At 41.2% G+C, this 18068-nt stretch overlaps 1 protein-coding gene across 2 annotated transcripts in view; it reads right to left on the bottom strand.

Annotated features, from left to right (window-relative positions):
* The window catches only part of abtb2b (ankyrin repeat and BTB (POZ) domain containing 2b), a 45989-nt gene that overhangs the window by 18439 nt on the left and 9482 nt on the right, over window positions 1-18068 (bottom strand). Inside the window, exon 1 of one of the 2 annotated variants that reach the window (XM_040132561.1) lies at window positions 17861-17894. The exons of the other annotated variant lie outside the window; for it this stretch is intronic. The gene's annotated coding sequence lies outside the window, so the exon portion shown is untranslated. Of the gene's footprint in view, window positions 1-17860; window positions 17895-18068 lie in introns of those variants that run through there. 2 annotated transcript variants of the gene reach the window in all.

Raw genomic sequence — 18068 nt, 5'->3', positions numbered from 1 at the left:
GGAAAAAGGAAAGATGATGGGTGCAGGTTTGTGATTTACTTACAAAGCCTGAGGAAAAGAGCTTCCTCATCTCAAACTCTCCCTACTCTCTCGAAAGAAAAAAAAAGATGGGATACCATCCCTAAAATGACATTCCCATGTGCTTCCGGCAAAAGCTGTTTTCTCACTGGAATCTGTGAGGGATGCTGAAAAGAAAAAGCTGATGCATGTTAAAAAAAAATAAAATCCTATTATCTTACTCTAAAGTCACTTCTTCTCAGCACCCCGTGACACAAGAGGAGATAGAACTTAGAGCTGACTGAATCTAGAAGAGCAAGGACAGAATATTTTAAAACTACTAGGTAACCAATATATCTTTTCACATTATAAACTGTGCCACTAAATGGTGTCACTAAATGTGCTTACAGTACGCATGTACTATGCCTAAAGCTGGAACAAACTTCCAGATATAAGACCTGCCCAGACTTTGACTGCCTTTAAATCTAGTTTAAAACATTCATGTTCTCCACTGCTTTTGACTGAACCTTAAACCTCCACATTAATCATCAACCTGCCACTTACATCTTGACCTACTTTGTATTTGTTTTTGGTTTAAAATTCTTTTATGAATTGATTTTTTTTATTCTTTTAACCTATATTTTCCTTATGATGTATCTGATTGCTTTAATGTATTATTTAAAGCACTTTATTTTTACTCTGTGTACGAAATCTGCTATAGAAAACAAACTTTTTGGAATGAAGTTTTTGATCTTGTCACCCCCTGTATGTATAAACAAAGCTCAGCAGAGGCAATACCTGAGAGGGACTATTATAACTTACCCAGATCTCGAACAAGCAAATTTACAGTCATAGCGGGTGGATGCAAGGGTGGAGGTGGAACAAATGAAATGCTATATAAGGAGTTGGGACATCAGCAGTATTTGCGAACAATCAATTACACTGCCATATTGCATATTGTGTGCTGGATATACAGGATATAAAGTGGGTTGTGTGTGTCCTGAGTGAGTGTAGTTGTGAGTGTTTGAACTGGATAAAAGGATTCTTTCATTTTATACTGCCAGGTTAATGACCAAGAGCACAGGTTCTATATAATAAAACACACTGCTGCACAAACACACTGCTTTATCGTGCACACAACAGTAGCCATCAGAGCCTAATTTTGCAACATGGTGTCAACTGTATATGGACATAAGTACATAGTACTTATCCTATAATCACATATCAATAGAGGAGAGATAATCTATGAGAAATGTATAGTATTAAATTACATGCTCTGGATGTAAACATCATCAAGTCAATATGACAGGCTGTACATCAGCTGCTCTGTAAAGACAGTGAGAGGGAAATATCATAGCAGAGAGCTATATTTTTGTATAGAGAGGCACAGGACACATGATATGTTGACTTCCAAAAACAAAGCCAAGCATAGAAGCAGAAGGTCACATCAGTCTAGAGCAGGGCTTCTTAAATGAAAAACATATTGACAGAATTAAAGATATGTTCACTCGTGCAGGGTTATGCTGCCAAAGGGAAGCCAGTCTCATACAAAAGTGTTATTCCATCTCCCTCTCTCTCTCTCTCGTCCTTTCTCTGCACCATCTGACTTGTGTAATATGTGCTGACTCCCCATTCCAACACAATGGAAACGGCTGCCTCTAGCAGAGTACTACTGCTACAAAGAACAGGCACATCGGACAAACAAACCGTACACAAGCTTCAGCACGTCCCCATTCACTCACATAAGCACGAACATGCCCATACACTCACATCTTTGCATATAAATTATGTATTAAGGCACTTCTTTGATGTGGCAGTTAATGTATTTTAGTAATTATGATGAGGGTTTTGCTTTTGGGTTTCAGCTTGTTAATCATTACTTAAAATGACATTGAGCACACATAAATGTGGGTGTAGCATCTGTAGCTTTTTTCAGGACCTTGTGTGAATCTATTTCCCCCCTCATTACCCTCTTAAGACCTTGGACTATCCTTTTTCAGAAAAAAATAGGGGAAAGTTTTTAATGGTGATGGCTGCATCCTCGAGAGACCTCTTACCCTATTGTGTTAACTTTCTCATGCTCTGCATACTCTCCTGAACTGCCTCACTGTGTATACACCACCATGGTTTATGGCCACCATAACTACAATGGCCTCCATGACAGAGTAGTAGGTGTTACTGTATGTGACATGTAATGTGAATAGCTCATTCGGAAATGGCTTGATTCTAACCCATGTCAGGGAGACTCAGGACTCCTGAGGTTTAAGAGCCATTTTGAGAGATGCTGTCTCCTTGGTGTGGGTGAGGGTATGTGAAAAATGAATGTGTCGGCAGGTGTGCTCATGAGCGTGTCTATGGAAGTGAGCAATGGTGCACAAATGAACATAGTTATTCTGACTCCTATATTGTGATTAACCAAGAACCTCACATTGATGTTATTCTAATCTTCAACAATATATATCAAAATAGAAACTTAATAATAGACTGATTAAACCAGTTCAATGAACTGGTCTAAGAGATTTCAGAAAGATTTCAGCAACTGTTAAAACACAGCTCTCCTCTTTTTCTCTTGTATTGAAATAAGACAGTTAAGAACTATTTTGGAGAAAACAAAACAGCAAGTAAATTACCAGCTCACAGAGAACATTACTTTCTTGCGTCTTTACAAAAACAACCATGTCAAACAGGCACTGATTTGATGTCTCCTGAAGTGTCTGTTATTACTTTTGTAATCTTCAGCCTATATTTAACACGCTTAAAATAGATATGTCTTGAATAGAAGCGAAATCTTTGGAGACGTTAATATAGTTTCAATTGATTCTGCTATATTCTTTCGATACTGTGGCAAATATTCACACAACACCACACTCTCAGCGGTTCCCACAGTCCCACCCCGTGGCTTGCCTCACCGCTGAACCCCAGCCTGCGTCATTTGGGCCTGATGTAGGTCTGCAAGCCAACCAGGGCCAGTCCCCACCACCACCACGAATATTATGAGCGCTAGCAGCTCCAGCACTATATGCATCATTTTCTCTGGCATTGAGAGAGGCTGAGGATAAGAGGAGAAGATGAGAGTAGAAGCTAAGAGGAGGAGTAGGACTGAGGGTTGTAGAGCTTTGGTTGGATGATGAATGAGTCATATAGAGGGGGGATTCAAACTGAAGAGGGGCTGGAGAGAAAGATAGGAATATCTGAGACTGTAAGGAGGGTGAGGCAGGGGAAGACAATTGGCACAAGGGATTCATTCTTTTGCGGTCATTATGGCTCCATTTCTGAGGTTGACCCTGTCAATGTCATGTGGGAATCCCAGCTACAAATCACAGCTGAAACTTACCACAAAGCCCGTGGCAGTCCCCAGCCCATCAAAACTATCTCTGAAAACCATTACAGCTCCTCCTAGCTCAACTAATCTAATCACTCACTATGATATTGGAAATACTGCCGAAACAAGGTCAGAAAAATCCAACAACTACTTGTTGTTGTGCTCAAAGTTTTTGAAACTTAGCCCAGATGGGCTGTCACTTTCAATTAGGGGTCTTTAAAAGTCATAGAACATTATTAATAATGCTGTCAAACCAAGTTCCAACAGTCAGATTTCAATCTTTTGTCAGGAAATCATAACAACTTTAAACTTACCAGAAAAATGTGCCAAAAAGCACACTGAGTTAAAGCTGGTTGACGTGAATGCATTTCTGCCTTCCCCTGCATACCTTAACGCTCATTCTCTGTTGCTCTCATGATATCGCATGTTATCTCCCAATGTCACAATTTGTTCTACTTGACGCCAAGTTTGTGTTTTTTAACAAACATGCTTGGTAGCAGCATTAGGGTGGGAAATATGTAGATTTTGGAAGATTTTAATCATGTTTACTTCTTCAGCAAAAATTTGGGAGATATTTGGGTTTTACCTGCAATAACGGGCCAGAAAAAACACCTCTAAATTCTCAGACCATGGCAAAACTGCACACCATGAATCAATTTTGGATTTAATTTCAAATTATTAATCTGTTTAGAAACATTTTAATCATTAACATTTTACTGCTTATCTCTCTTCAAATACATTTCACCCAGAGGTGTCATTTTAAGTTTGACATTATCAGCACAAAACAACAGTTGTATTGACAAGGTCAGAGAAAACTGGACAATTGTGTGACTTTGTCATACATCAAAAAATTATTTTGCAACCTGTCGCAACCCTAGGCTATGGAACTACTAGCATCTAACAACAAACAGTTTTCTGCTAAAGGGATTCAGACCTTGAAAATTTCTTTGTGTGCTGCCATATTCTTTCACAGCTTTTAGTTTCATTTGTGTTCCACCAGCTCGGCCTTGACAAGAGTACATTCTTGAACCATAATTGGTCTGTGTGTGCAGATTTGTTTTGTCTACCGCAGAGAGTGTGTGAAAGGCAGAATGACATGATCAGCTTTGCTGTTGCTGTATTCTCTGAGTAAGCCGATAGAAAAAAATCAAACACTCAGGAAGGTGTGTACGCACACGAATGCACACACACACACACACACACACACACACACACACACACACACACACACACACACACAAACACAAAAGTGCCTTGCTTCTCCTTTAACAGCCTCTTCATTCATTACAGGGTGGATAGATCAGAGACCCCGGAAAAAGGGCGCTTCAAAGCCACTTCCCCTACCCAGAAAGGAGCTCTCATTTTGGGCCAGGAGGCTATATGCTTGTCCTTGTTTGGAGGCTGGAGGGTGGACAGTCACACAATAGTACAGTGTTTGACAGAGCTGTTATTGGGTGTGTTTCACCCCCACAGTCTCCTGATCTCCTCTGTCTTCAGAATGTGTGCCTTTCAAAAGACACACACATGATCCTGCTTCATTTCATGTCAGTGGAACTCATACACCAGATGTGATCCTTCACTCACATGCCTGGCCTCTTGTTTTCCACCCTTAAAAGGCTCCAAAACACCTGTTTTTCACACATCCATCGTCACCCACACAGCCAACATTCTTTTCCCTGTTTTTAGAGATTATGTGCCACACACAGGTCTTTTGTTGGACGCACTGAGCATGATTGAAAGGGTAACAGTGACATTTATGAATAAACTTAATTAACACTGATGAAACAGAGGTATTAGCTTTGTTCAGCTATGCTAACAGCAGAGTTTCAGGGTTAAAAATGTTGTGTTTGATGCTCCGGCAGACCCTCCTCAATATCCTTATCTAAACAGAATTTGAGTGGGACAGAGGGGCATTTAGAAGCTTAAAGTGGTTTATTAGTATTTGGGCTAAAAATAATCATTAATTTGACAAGTTAGCATATAAGTGTGTCTTTCAAAAATACAAACTACCTATGTGGAGTTGGGGACAGACAGAGAATCATTCATAAGCTGAAGATTCTTAAACTTAAATTTTTAGTTATGAATAGAAGTGAATGAAGTACCCATTCACTTGAATATTTTTGTCCAAATCAAGATGTTTCTGATTTAAAAGGCATTAAAAGTTACTAAACTCTCCCACACACATGCCTGTCAGAACCTGATAAATCACAAACCGTGACAGACAAGTGAAGTGGGGTCTGCTCGACATCCCCCTGACACCTCTGGTGACCGCCAGCTGCAATGGGTCACGGGTCAAAGCTGGTGCTCAGCTGGGGCTAAAAGAGGAAGTAACCTTATCAGCTGTGTAGAAGGGGGCTTCCCTACTGCACTGAGTGAGAACACCCAAACATGTCATTAATCACTGCAAGACACAAGCATGGAAAGAGAGGAAAGTTTCTATATTTGGTGAATATGAAATAAATCACATGTAGAGTTAAAAAGGATTTCGAGTGCCTGATCTGCCAGTTCTTCTCAGACTGTTGCTGTTATCTAGTATTGGATGTTTGGCTTGTTAGGATGTTTTCTAGGAAGTAAAAACACAAAGAGGGCTAAAACTAAGATTTGAAAGTTTAAAACAAAGATTTGAAAGTGTGAAATCTAGTTCCTGCCCACAGGCTGAAAGTAAGATTTTTGTATCTATAAGCTGTTAGAAGTCTGCCAGGAATCCCAGTGTGCAAAGCCCCAAAGATTAGATCTGAATCTCCACGCAGGGTACGCTGAATCTTCGAAAAGAGAGGGCTGAGTGTGTTCAGATACTTTGACATGACAGTTTTATAATGTTCAAATATTACACTGGAAACCTCAAGAAATATAAAGCTGTTACTACAACCATGTGCTCCCAGCTATTTCATGCTCCTATGGAAAATCCAGCAAGATGGATAAAATATCTAGCATCATGTAAAATGGTCTTGAGTAAATCTGAGGTGCTCAGACTCACTATAAATGTGGTCTGCAATAACATACCTACCATCACCCCCAAACAAACACACACACAAATTGGGAGTGTTAGGATTCGAGGGGTAGGCTTTGGTTTCCCACAGCCTTGAAAAACATTGCCATTAGTTCCTCTGCACAACTAACTCTAATCCTAAACATGACTCTCCCCCTTATCCTCTCTAATCATATTTTATATTTTACATTATAGGCCAACTGTGTTGCCTGTGGCTATCTAGTCTCAATCAACATTCCCTGTTTCTATATATGACGCCACTTCACATAATGTGCAGCAAAGGGAAAGTATAGCTCCATTATTAGATGACATAGTTTTATAGGATTCACTTGCTTGTTGTACAGTTCTTGGGCTGAAAATACACTATACTGTACTGGTTTTGTTTTCTCTAATGACACAGGACAACGGATATTACACACACACTGCAATAACACATTCACATAGACATCCAACCTCAAACCCGCCCTCTAATAATTGAATCCACTTTTACTACTGAGATGTCAGGTGAAGTGTTTGACAAATAAAAACACAGTCATGAGAGCAAAATATAATGGTGGCGATACATGCAATTTGGTTTAGAGAAAAATTCTCATTTGTGTCATTTTTAAAAGTCAACAGATCCTTTAGCTCACTATGACCATAGCAAAGACTGGATCTTATTGGCTGGAACAGATCAAGGGCTGGCTGTTTTATTTGCCCAATTTAAACAGAAACAGTTAACCTCCTTTTTAGGAACAAGCTGCCCTCTATCCAGCTCTCCGACAAATAACACTATGGGCAGCAGGCTGGGCAAAGGAGAACAAAGTGTGTGTGTGTGTGTGTGTGCGTGTGTGCGTGCGTGTGTGCGTGCGTGCGTGCGTGCGTGCGTGCGTGCGTGCGTGTTTGCACTAATTGCTCCCACTCTGTCTGTGTGATCAGCTCATTTTCTCTCAGCTGGACCGTCTAGAGAGCGAAAACAGAGGGCCAGTCAGTTTGGATGGCAGACAACAAACTCATTGAGCAAAGGCCTGAACTTGAACTCTAGATGATCGTTACCATTCTCGGTATACACACGCACGCACGCACGCACGCAACGCACGCACGCACGCACGCACGCACGCACGCACACATTAACATCAGTTTATTACAGTAGTCAAGACCGAGTTGAAAATTCATTTCAGGAGAGGAAAATCCAATAAAGTTTAAGTTTCCAATTAAGTTTTTAAGTTTCAGTGGATCTCTCACTTCTTTAAGGGAAGATGCATAAAAATACTTATGACTTTTTCTGAGTGCGTGCAGTGATGGATGTTTGAAACCACTTACTACCAAATAAACATGAACTTTGGTCGTTTGGTGCTAGTCAGTTGTTAAAATTATGAAATAAAATAGTTCAAGCCTTGTAAGCATATAAACCTTGTGATTCTCAAGTCATTTCAAATGCTCAAATAGGAAACTTAATTAACAACAAAATCTCAATGCAAACCCAAGGTAAGAATAGCATAAAAGTCACTGCATTTGACATGTACATGACTCCACCTTCTTAGTGACATCATGCAACTTCCTGACATGGCTCGTCAGCTTTTCAATTTTTCTGTAAGACTCGACTTACAAATTGGTTAAAGTTCACATTTGTTTCGTGATCACTCATTAGTTTTGTCATTGATAAACCTTGACACTATAACACCTTTAAAATTAACTGTAAGACTGTAATAACGTCAGCATTAGACACTTGTGTCTCAGTGTTGCAAAAAGATGCATGCGACACTGTTTCATTATCACTTCAACCCCTGCCAGAATAACATCCATAAAAAGTGCCTTGTGACTCACCATTAGATTCCCCATTAGATTGAGCTTCTAACTCTAATTCTAGCTCTGTCATTCAGAGTGTCATCCACAGACAGTCACAGGTACTTCACTTTCAAAAGCTCACGGATATAAATGAACAGCACCAAATCTTTCCCAACTGTTCAGAAATAGCCTTTCTGGCTGCAGCATGGTTCTCACAGTCCAGCAAGCGGTTTTGATCGAGGGACTTAGGAGTTTGACGTTTCAAAGACCTGGATCCAAATTCCCCCTTGTAAATCTAAAGCAGCTTTCTGCTGATTAACATTCCGTGTTGGGCTGGGTAGAGAGCAAAATCATGGCGCAGAACGGAGTGAGTCAAATTGGTGGAAAAAAAACAAGGGTGGAGGGGATGGTGGATGGATTATGATTAGGACTGGAGGTTCACTCACTCTTTCAATCACTCCTTTCCTCCTTCCTCCTCCTAATTCTTCTTCCTTCTCTCTCTCTCTCTCTCTCTCTCACTGCCTAAAACTAAATCTTTGGACTCACAGCAGAGTGGAAAAGAAGCTCAGGAAAAGGAAAGGCAAACCACTTTCTGGGCAGCCACTGATTGTTGTTCACTCACACAAAACTACAAGTGTGTTGTACAGTAAGACTTTATGTGTGTCTGTAATATAAGGTGTGGCCTCTACTTGCATCAACTACAAACAGTGGTGGAAGAAGTACTCAGATTCTCTCTTAGGTAACTAGAAATACCACAATTTAAAAAGTACTCCATTGTAAGTAAAAGTCCTACATGCAAAATTACGCTTAAGTAAATGTATAGCAATAATGAGAAAGATGTACTTAAAGTATCAAATCAAGAGTACTCATCACACAGAACAGCTCTGTAGCCAATGTTACTGTATGTTCTGGCACAATAAACACCTGGATTATTATTATGTATGCATGAATGTGTAAGTAGCATTTTAATGTTGAAGTTGGTCATGGTGGGGCTCTCTACTTCAGATACTGTTGGGTAGTTGGGTAATATTGCATCCTATTTTGTGAGATGATTATGTTTTTTAAGTGTAATCTTAAACTTCAAAGTAACTTGTAATGAAAGCTGTTAAATAAATGTAGTGAAGTGAAAAGTCAGATATTTTCTTCTTAAATTGATGAGTGGTGTAGAAGTATATAGTAACATAAAATGGAACCACTCGAGTACCTCAAATTGAACTTAGTTGAATAAAGGTACTTTCCATTACTGGCTACAGACATCTTACTTTAAGTGACTGAAACCTGCACAATTAGCTCAATAAACAATGGGGGCTATATTTTCTTTTATAGACACAACACTATTTGTAGAGCATTGTTGCATTAACAATATTACTACCATGTTCAAATTAAACTTTCATTAAGAGCGAACAACCACCCACTGACTCATTCCATCCACTATAACGTGCCACAGGTAAGATAAATAGTGAGGATGAGTATGCATTATATTTCCTGGGCATTACGACTCAGAAGCATTTCACAGCAGCAGACAGTGACAATGTTCAAAATGTCCATAGTTCTTTTATCTGCAGTAATGAGTGGGACTGGTCCATTTACATCTGCCTGACTCTACTGGTCCATGCCACTGTTGACAACAACTGTCCTCACTGTGAAAGACAGAAGAGAAGTGAGATTTCTGTGCTGGGAGGGAAGAGGAGGGGATGCATAGTGGTCCTAACATTGGATGGTTAGAGTGGGACGAGCAACTCATACAATTAGTCAGGAAATCAATGCCACTGATGGAAGATGTGAATAAATCAACGGGCCACCCAACCTCAGACACACATGTTGACATTCACATAAATGTGCCCAGTGCATTCTGACCACACACATATTAGCACCTAATTAAATAATGGTACGCACCAAGCATTGAGTTGTCATGAAACACACAAATCATGTGGCCATGTGGCCGTCAGACGACAGCAGAGCAGAGACAGCAGCTCTAAATATTCTGTGTGTTTGTGACCTGGGTGTGTTAGGGACCTGCAGGGCGTGTCAGGATGTCCACCTCTTTAGCAGGAGGCAGTAAAATACCTTTAGCCAGACCAGTCACCTCATTCAACTGGCTGTATGACCCATCTGACACCCGAGGGGGTTTACAGCCCAACCCTGACCGTCACACACACCCTATGCATACCCCCCACGCTCACAATTGACACAGAGGGAGTGTCCACACCCTAAAAGGGCCTGCTAAAAAGGATCATCCTCTTATGCAGTTATGTCACCTCTTGACCCCCAACTCTTCACAACCACAAAGCAACACTTAAGACACACAAAGTAAAACACTCACATTCATGCCACCCTCTTCTTTGCTCATGTGGTGGTCAGCACTAAAAAACACTAAAAGCAAACAAAACCTCATCGTGTCCACGTCATCATTAGACAAGTAAACACATACACTTACCTACAGTAAAATAGTAATGGATCTGGGGGTCGGGACCTCCCCAATGCATCACAGGTTAAATATAAAATGGTTTGCAAGATAATGATAACAAGATAGAAATGAAAAGAAAACATTTTTGATGCATCCCATTCTTTATTTTGCCAAATGTTCCCCTTTTTTCTCTTTACTAAGTAGTTTTACCTATTCTCTTCTCCTTGTCTCAAAAAATGTTTAAAATGAAACAATCTAAGAAAGTAAAATCAATCTTTGGTTAAACGGCTCAAAACTCAAAGACATATGCAAGCTTTGATGAGGGTTTCAAAGAAGACAGACTCATTTAAAACACTGCAGTGCATAGCAAACATTCACACACATGCTACCCATGGAGGATGTTTGGGTGAGAGTTACAGAACCATCCATGTTGTCTTTGTGTGCTCAGAATGATAAAACTATCACTCTCCCCTCTTTCCTCTTGCTATGGAAAAGATGTTTGTGTTTTTATGACCGACTTTAAACTTGATTGCACACTTTGTGCTAGAGAGGGAGCAAACTGGCAATAAAAAGAATGAATAAACAAATCACAATGAGCGAAAGAAATGATGGACAAAAGTAAGAATTAACACTTGAAAAGACAGATACCACAAGATACTACAAGAAGAGAAGTGCCAACCGGTGAATATGTATCAGATTATGACTGTGAATTAGCATTTCAGTTTATTTTGACAGACTCAGAATATTCAAAAAGATTTTTCTGGCTTGTTGGACGGAGTGTGTATGTATTGCGTCAGTGTGCTCCGACTGACATAAAGTTTGCTGCATTTTATATAAACCCATTGTAACTTTTCAAATTTTTTCCTTTCAGGTTGGGACAGCTCATAGCTATGACATTATTCTAAAACTGCACAAACAGGTACCCATCATCCTTATTCATCACAACTGTCGTCTTGTCCTTCAAACACAAAGCGAACAGTGTTGCTACACCAATACAAACAGGTCACATACCCAGTGTGATGAGTGTTTGCTGCTTCTTCTCTGCAGGGGGCACCTGCTCACAAATTCCTCAGCCCAAGCACGGCTGCAACACAAATAAGGTTGTGGGAGGTGAGCATATGTGTGCATATGGACAATGATTGGGGTGTTTGTTGCCATGTGTGTTCCCAGCTGTTGCCTTTGCAGGTGCTACAGGCAAGTTTGACTCAGAGTGTGTCATTGAAATACTTTATTAGGTAATCTCAACAACTTCAGACAGGTTTAATCCCTGCAGTCTGTTTTAATGTGTCTGTCTGTATGTGATTGTGCCTCTGTGCGTGTATACTGTATGTGAATGAGTGTGAGTGTGAGTGTGAGTGTGAGTGTGAGTGTGTGTGTGTGTGTGTGTGTGTGTGTGTGTGTGTGTGTGTGTGTGTGTGTGTGTGTGTGTGTGTGTGTTTTGCAGGTCATAGGAGGCTACTGTTCCACGGATTTCTGTGGACCACCCACTGAAGCCCTCTCCCCTAAGCAGCAGATGGAAAAGGAAAGACAAGGATCACAGACAAGGAGAGATATCACCTGAAGAGAGACGATTGCCTTTCTCAATCTTTGCTTCCTTCTGTCCCGTCATATTTCTTCCAACTATAAAACCAGAGCACTTTAATAAACAGCACACTTTAAGAAGTACAAGCAATGTCAAAGCCAAAGGCCATCTGCCTTTTAACTACTTAGGAAGCTAAGCACTATATAAAATAGTTCTCATGAGTGTGTATGTGTGTGTGTGTTTGTGTGTGTGTTAATGCGTTTCTTCCTGAGTATTAGAGAAGACCCAGTCCATTCACTTCAACTGACGTTCCCACAATGCTTCCCAAAGCCACAATGGCTAAATAATAGCTGACAGACTTTAAACCCTTCCTAACACACAAACACATGGAAACTCACATGCTGGCACACACATATATAAATTTTAGATGGGTCGCATTGTATATTACCAATTAAGCCCTTTTTACAGAAATTAATAAAACTTAGCTTGGCAGGAAACAGCCAATAAATCGTCATGAGCGACATACACTTCTCGAGTGAGACTGTGTTACAATGTGAACAAAATCCGGGAATGGGGGAATATAGAAAAAAGTTCCAGATTGCTGCATGTTCAACCGACTCAGACTTGTAATATGTGCTGAGTGTCAGGCTCTAACCACCATGGGTATTGTTGGTAAATCATGACTAGTGAGAGGTGCTAGCCACATCCTGACCACACACACTAAAACACACAAACTTCTCTACTCTTCCCAAAGAGACCCGACTGCCCAGCAGAGACCCTCTTAAGGAGTGGTGTGTGTGGGCGTATGAGTGTTTTAGAGGAATGTTTGTATGTAGCAGTTTGGGGGAGAGGACTATTCTTGCAAACACTCACACAACCCCTGTGCAAACATCAGAATGAGTGACAAATCTGTTTTCATTCTCCTTTTCCCACTGTAGAGTCTGTCTGGGTGTGAAGCTGATAGATCCTGCTGATCCTCATCAACTACTCCCTCCTGAATTTACACCGTATCTGACAGATTTTCACTCAACATCTCTAATTTCTGCCTAGTCCTTCTTTTTTTTTTTTTTTTTTTTTTTTTTTAAATTCTTTCTCCAACTTTTAGTGCTCGTAATTTCTGACCCATTTCCAAGATAAACAGCTCCTCCTTTGCCCACTTGGGAAACCCCATGACCACGAATGGCTAGACAGACAGGAGAGGCTTGTGGAATATTTCATTCAACTGCTAGCCAAGTGCTCAGAGTTAGGTTTTGGACTACTCATAGCCTTAAACTAGGAACACACGCGCACGCAAACAACACGCAAACACACACATACTGTTTCTCTACCCTGGGACAACTCCCATTCTCCAATTTCAGCCTGAAGTCTCAGAAGCAGTTGCAAAAACTGCAGGGTGATAATTAGCTACCTTTTGCCACTTGGGAGAAACATAACACACACCATTATGAAGATGGGAAGGAGCTGGGGAGACCTTGTGTAAAGAAACAATTCTGCAAGAAGACAGTGATGGTATTTCAAGAAGGAAATGTGAAAAAAAGAAGAAGACCTCTTTTGTCCCCTGCCGAAAGCCTGAGTGAGCCCATCAGCCATCCTCCCACAATTTGATACCCAGAGATTTCTGCACATATCTAAAATCAAGCCTCTTAGTGTGTGTGTACGGATATAATGATGCCTTCACCAGCCGTTGTCTCTGAGCTACAGGTTCCCAGGAGCCTGACTATAGCAGCAGCCCTGTGCAGGAAGTCTGTCCTGGCAGAGGGGACCTGGCAGGATGCACAAGTGAGGATCGCTGAGCCGACCAAAAGAAAAGAGAAGCAAGAGAAGGAAAGAGAAAGTTTGGAAGACAGAGGATGGAGGGGAGGCAAGTCTTTCTCCGATTCGATTTTCAGACTGTGGTGACACATAAACCAGCTTGCAGACATGCACGCACTCATACGCGACAAAGATAGCCCAAATGGCGGGCCAGAGAGTGTTAGATGCATGCAGAAATGCACAAGCCAGAGCATGAATAGTACTTGACCTCAATGTGCTAGCCAGCTAACTGCTGACCTCACCACTCTCTAGCTACCAACACAAGTTGGTCAGAGGGTAATTATGGCCTTCAAAACAGAAGTGCACTAAAGCCAACAACCAGTAGGCAGGTTAATCTCTCGCTCTGTGATTTTTTTTTTCTCTGTGCTTGTTATTGTCAATCACTCCTGTCTTTCTTTTACCACTTTGCTCTGCTCCCTGTCTGTACATTAGACTTACTTTCTTCACCTATGGGAGTCTTAATTGCCACATGTTAAACCTTTTTTAAAACACATTAGTAACACCTCTCTCCTCTCCTCTGCTGGAAAGGTTAACAGCACAGGGTACCACACCTTGTAAAACTCTAATGTAAAACTAATGTTTCAACTAAAATTGTTTTGAAATCAGGGCCCCAATCTCTTCTCTATCCATCTGCGGTTAGGAATTCATATGGTAATGCATGCACAGAGAAATCCAAACATCTGTCTTTCACCCCTCTCACCATTTCATGCACCCACATACAAAATATTACGTTATTGGTTTCCTCGTGCTCCCCTCTGCAGGAGGATATGATGGCATTTCAAGACTTGTGTTCGGAACACAGGGAGCAGCAAACGAGATGAAGAGTGGAACCAAGAATGAGGAGAAGGAGGGAGGCAGGGCAGGAGAGAGAGAGAGATGGAGCTTTTGGGAGGTTTCCACAGGGTCAGGAGAAGAAGAGGGGCCCCCATTAAATTTTGGCTCTCCCAGCATGGGACTAGAGATGATAGCTATACATCCAAGAATCCATTCATCTGCTTTCCTCTCCCCTTTTTTCTCTCTCATCCACAGCAGATATCACACAGAATGAGTGATAACTCCTTGAACTAATGAGTTTTAGAAGCACTAGTTGTCACACCTGCATCCAGGGAAAAAGCCCACCACATGCTGATAGTGTAAATTCTTTTCCATCTTTATCTGTCTGTTTGCTTCTTATCAGTCTTTGTCTCTATCACAAGTGATTTTTGTTTTTCCTTGTTGGTTCGTATGTAGTTGCTGTTCCATGTGCGTGTTATCTTTGTCTATTCAGACATGGAGATTGAGACACAATGTTATCAGAGTCACAGAGACACATCCAGACATCTCCTCCTTGCATTTTCTCATGTGGGCTTGCCTCTCTGTTACCTCGCTCCATACTTGTTCCATTGTTCTCCTGAAATCAGATTGCCTGTGCTTTGGATCCTACCTGCAGATCTTATATCAAAATAAAACAACTTTACCAAAATGTTTGTATGAAACCAAGAAATAAAAGCTGCCTTCACCCCAGTTTGGCTGGGGTTCAGCTGACCTGCTGGGTGGGTGTTGCAGTATTTATGACTTGCTGACCCTCAGGCTGACTCCCTCGCCCGCCTTAAACTCCTGACACATCTGCCCCTTTCAGCCCCATCATGCAGACACACACACCCCTTCTTAGCGCCTGACTGGATTGCTGAAAGGCTGCTTTTGTTGGTTGCGAACTTTCCTGCCCAAAGCAAGCTATCAACTATAGACAAAGCATGGAATTGTTGGTGAATTTAGTTAATAACATAAAGGTGTGTTGACCTCTCCAGTGTCACAGCTTCCTCCCTCTTGACCTCTGTCAGAGTGAATGTTTGACTGGGTCTTATATATACAGTGCATTATATATTTAACTACTGTTGGGCTGCCTTTGAGAGTGCCTTTACAACGCCTTTTAACAGAAGCACCATAAAGCCAGGGCACTGACACGTTGACACATGTATGTATATGTGCAATGTATGGGCTGTTACCTAACGTGATACACATGGAAATTGGGAATGCTTGTTCAACAGAGCCGAAATTAGTCACACTTGTGTCTACAGGTCACATGGGTGGAACAAATGTCTAATCCTAACATGTTTAATAATACCATTGGGTTTACATGGAGTTAAACAGAATCAGGTTTGATGAGCTGATGAACATGTTGGCATCGTGACTGTTTTTAGAGGCTGTATTTTGCTCTTTGAGGTGGAGAAGAGGGGAAAGCATTGAGGGGTGCTCTGTGTCTGGCTTAAACTGTGCTCTTTTTAACTGCTGTCTGACTAACTTCCTCTGCAGTCTCCATTCCTCTGCATAGAAAGAGACACTACCAACAAGAACTAACTCAAGATATTAATAGTACAATTCATATTCACACATTATTTACTGACGGACACGAGACACACTGCTGAATTAATCAGTTCAAATGAAAGAGAAGCATCATCTTCGCATGTATTTAGCTGTTTGACACAAGTTGAACCAAAGGAAATTCAGTTTCTCTGAACGCATTCAAAGAAAGCGTCCTTTCATCAGTCTGAAATCCCACCACATACGACCCTATTCCCTCGTCTAACTAACACCCCTGTAATGCTCAATAGGCGGATTATCTCAATGTTGGAGAGGAAAAATTGCACACCATCGCCGGAGTGTATTATGTCCAGCACTGTCTGTGACCCTGCAGTGACACATATATGGCCAACACAACACAGATAGACAGAGACAGAGAGATGATGGTCAGAGAGACATTGAAGAGGTGGATGAATAGACAGAATCCACTAATTCTCTGAATATATCCAAATACAAAGTTGAACGTATACTTAGATGGACATGGGCGCACACATGTACACATTTATACACAGATACCCAAAGAGACATATCTCCTACAGACACACGGTAAAACGAACAAGGAGTCAGGTCAGAGTTTTATTTCTGTGGCAGCCATACGCTAACAGTCAAGCCGTACAAGTTTTCCCTGCCACACAAACACAACATAGACACAAATCCAAACGTGCTCCTCAACGTTTTCAAAGGGAATGTAAAAACATGGTGTTTATGTGTAATAAGGAGCCTTTTACATTTCCAGTGGAAATAAAGGCCAACCTGATGATGATGAATCCCAGGTCCGTCTTCATCCTCTAACCATTATCTAAACCTTATATGTTTATGTACACCTAACCCATAAATCACAGTGTGTGGCGCGGATTCTTAAGGTCACACCTCCACTTTACTGAATATGTTTTGTTACTAACGTTCCCTAAAAATACACATTTTCCTTTGGTTACCTATCAGCTCCAGACTGTTTATTTTGATTCCAGTAAGAATTCCACATGTGGTGGATGTGCTCTGTAGATCTTATCGACAGCAAGAGACTAAAAGCTACGGCTGAGAGTGTCCTGTCTTGACAGAGTCTGTTTTCACTGTGCCCACATGTGTTCTCCATATGGCCATGCTCTAAATGTGCTCCTTCCCTCCACTAACCACGAGGTACTTCCAGTAAGCCTTACTGTACATGGTTTTGGTCTAAATATGCTGCGTGCGCCACTGTGGCTCTTTTAATCTCCACATGTCTATCTGGATGAACTTGACCCAACAGGTGATGTTTTTAAGGGATGGAACTGGTCACAGGGTTGCAAATGGAAAAGTTTTGGAAAATAAAATTGAAATGTATGCTGGCCTTTGCAGCAGAGAACAAGCAGGAAGCAGAAAAATGAGAGAGTACAGAGAGAACACAAAAAAAAGTTCTAAAAGTGAGGAACAGAGCCAGAGATTGCAATTAATGTGGGTTGAGAACAACCAACAACACTGAAAAGACACAGATAAAAAGTGGAGAGTCAAAAGGACATTGGAAGAGCCTGGTGTGGGGTTACGAGGGTTGGAAAACAGATGACAAGATTTGATGGAGCATAACAGGAGAAACACTCAAATCACAGTGACTTTAAATTACGTCAATCCATAGTGGTTTGGCTATCAGTACAATTTTGGGAGAGGGGTGACTTGTCCTGTGATGTGAGCAAAGAGAGATCAAGCCACAGAGCCTCAATGTTTACGTACGTGTTATTGCTGATGAAGTTGCAGGCTCAACGTACAAACAAACACATTCCATTGTCTGACGGGATAGAGGCGTGACAGCTGAGAGAGGGGCGGGTGGTGAGAGGGAAAGGAGGACAAAGAGAGAGAGGTAATGAGCATTATCCCTGCTCGTAGTACCAATGAAAACTATTGGAAACACACTGCATCCATTGCTGTCATTGGTGGGTCA

This window comes from Xiphias gladius, chromosome 8, assembly GCF_016859285.1.
Source record: "Xiphias gladius isolate SHS-SW01 ecotype Sanya breed wild chromosome 8, ASM1685928v1, whole genome shotgun sequence".
In the NCBI taxonomy this organism is placed as follows: domain Eukaryota; kingdom Metazoa; phylum Chordata; class Actinopteri; order Istiophoriformes; family Xiphiidae; genus Xiphias; species Xiphias gladius.
This window is presented reverse-complemented; position numbering and strand designations above follow the sequence as displayed.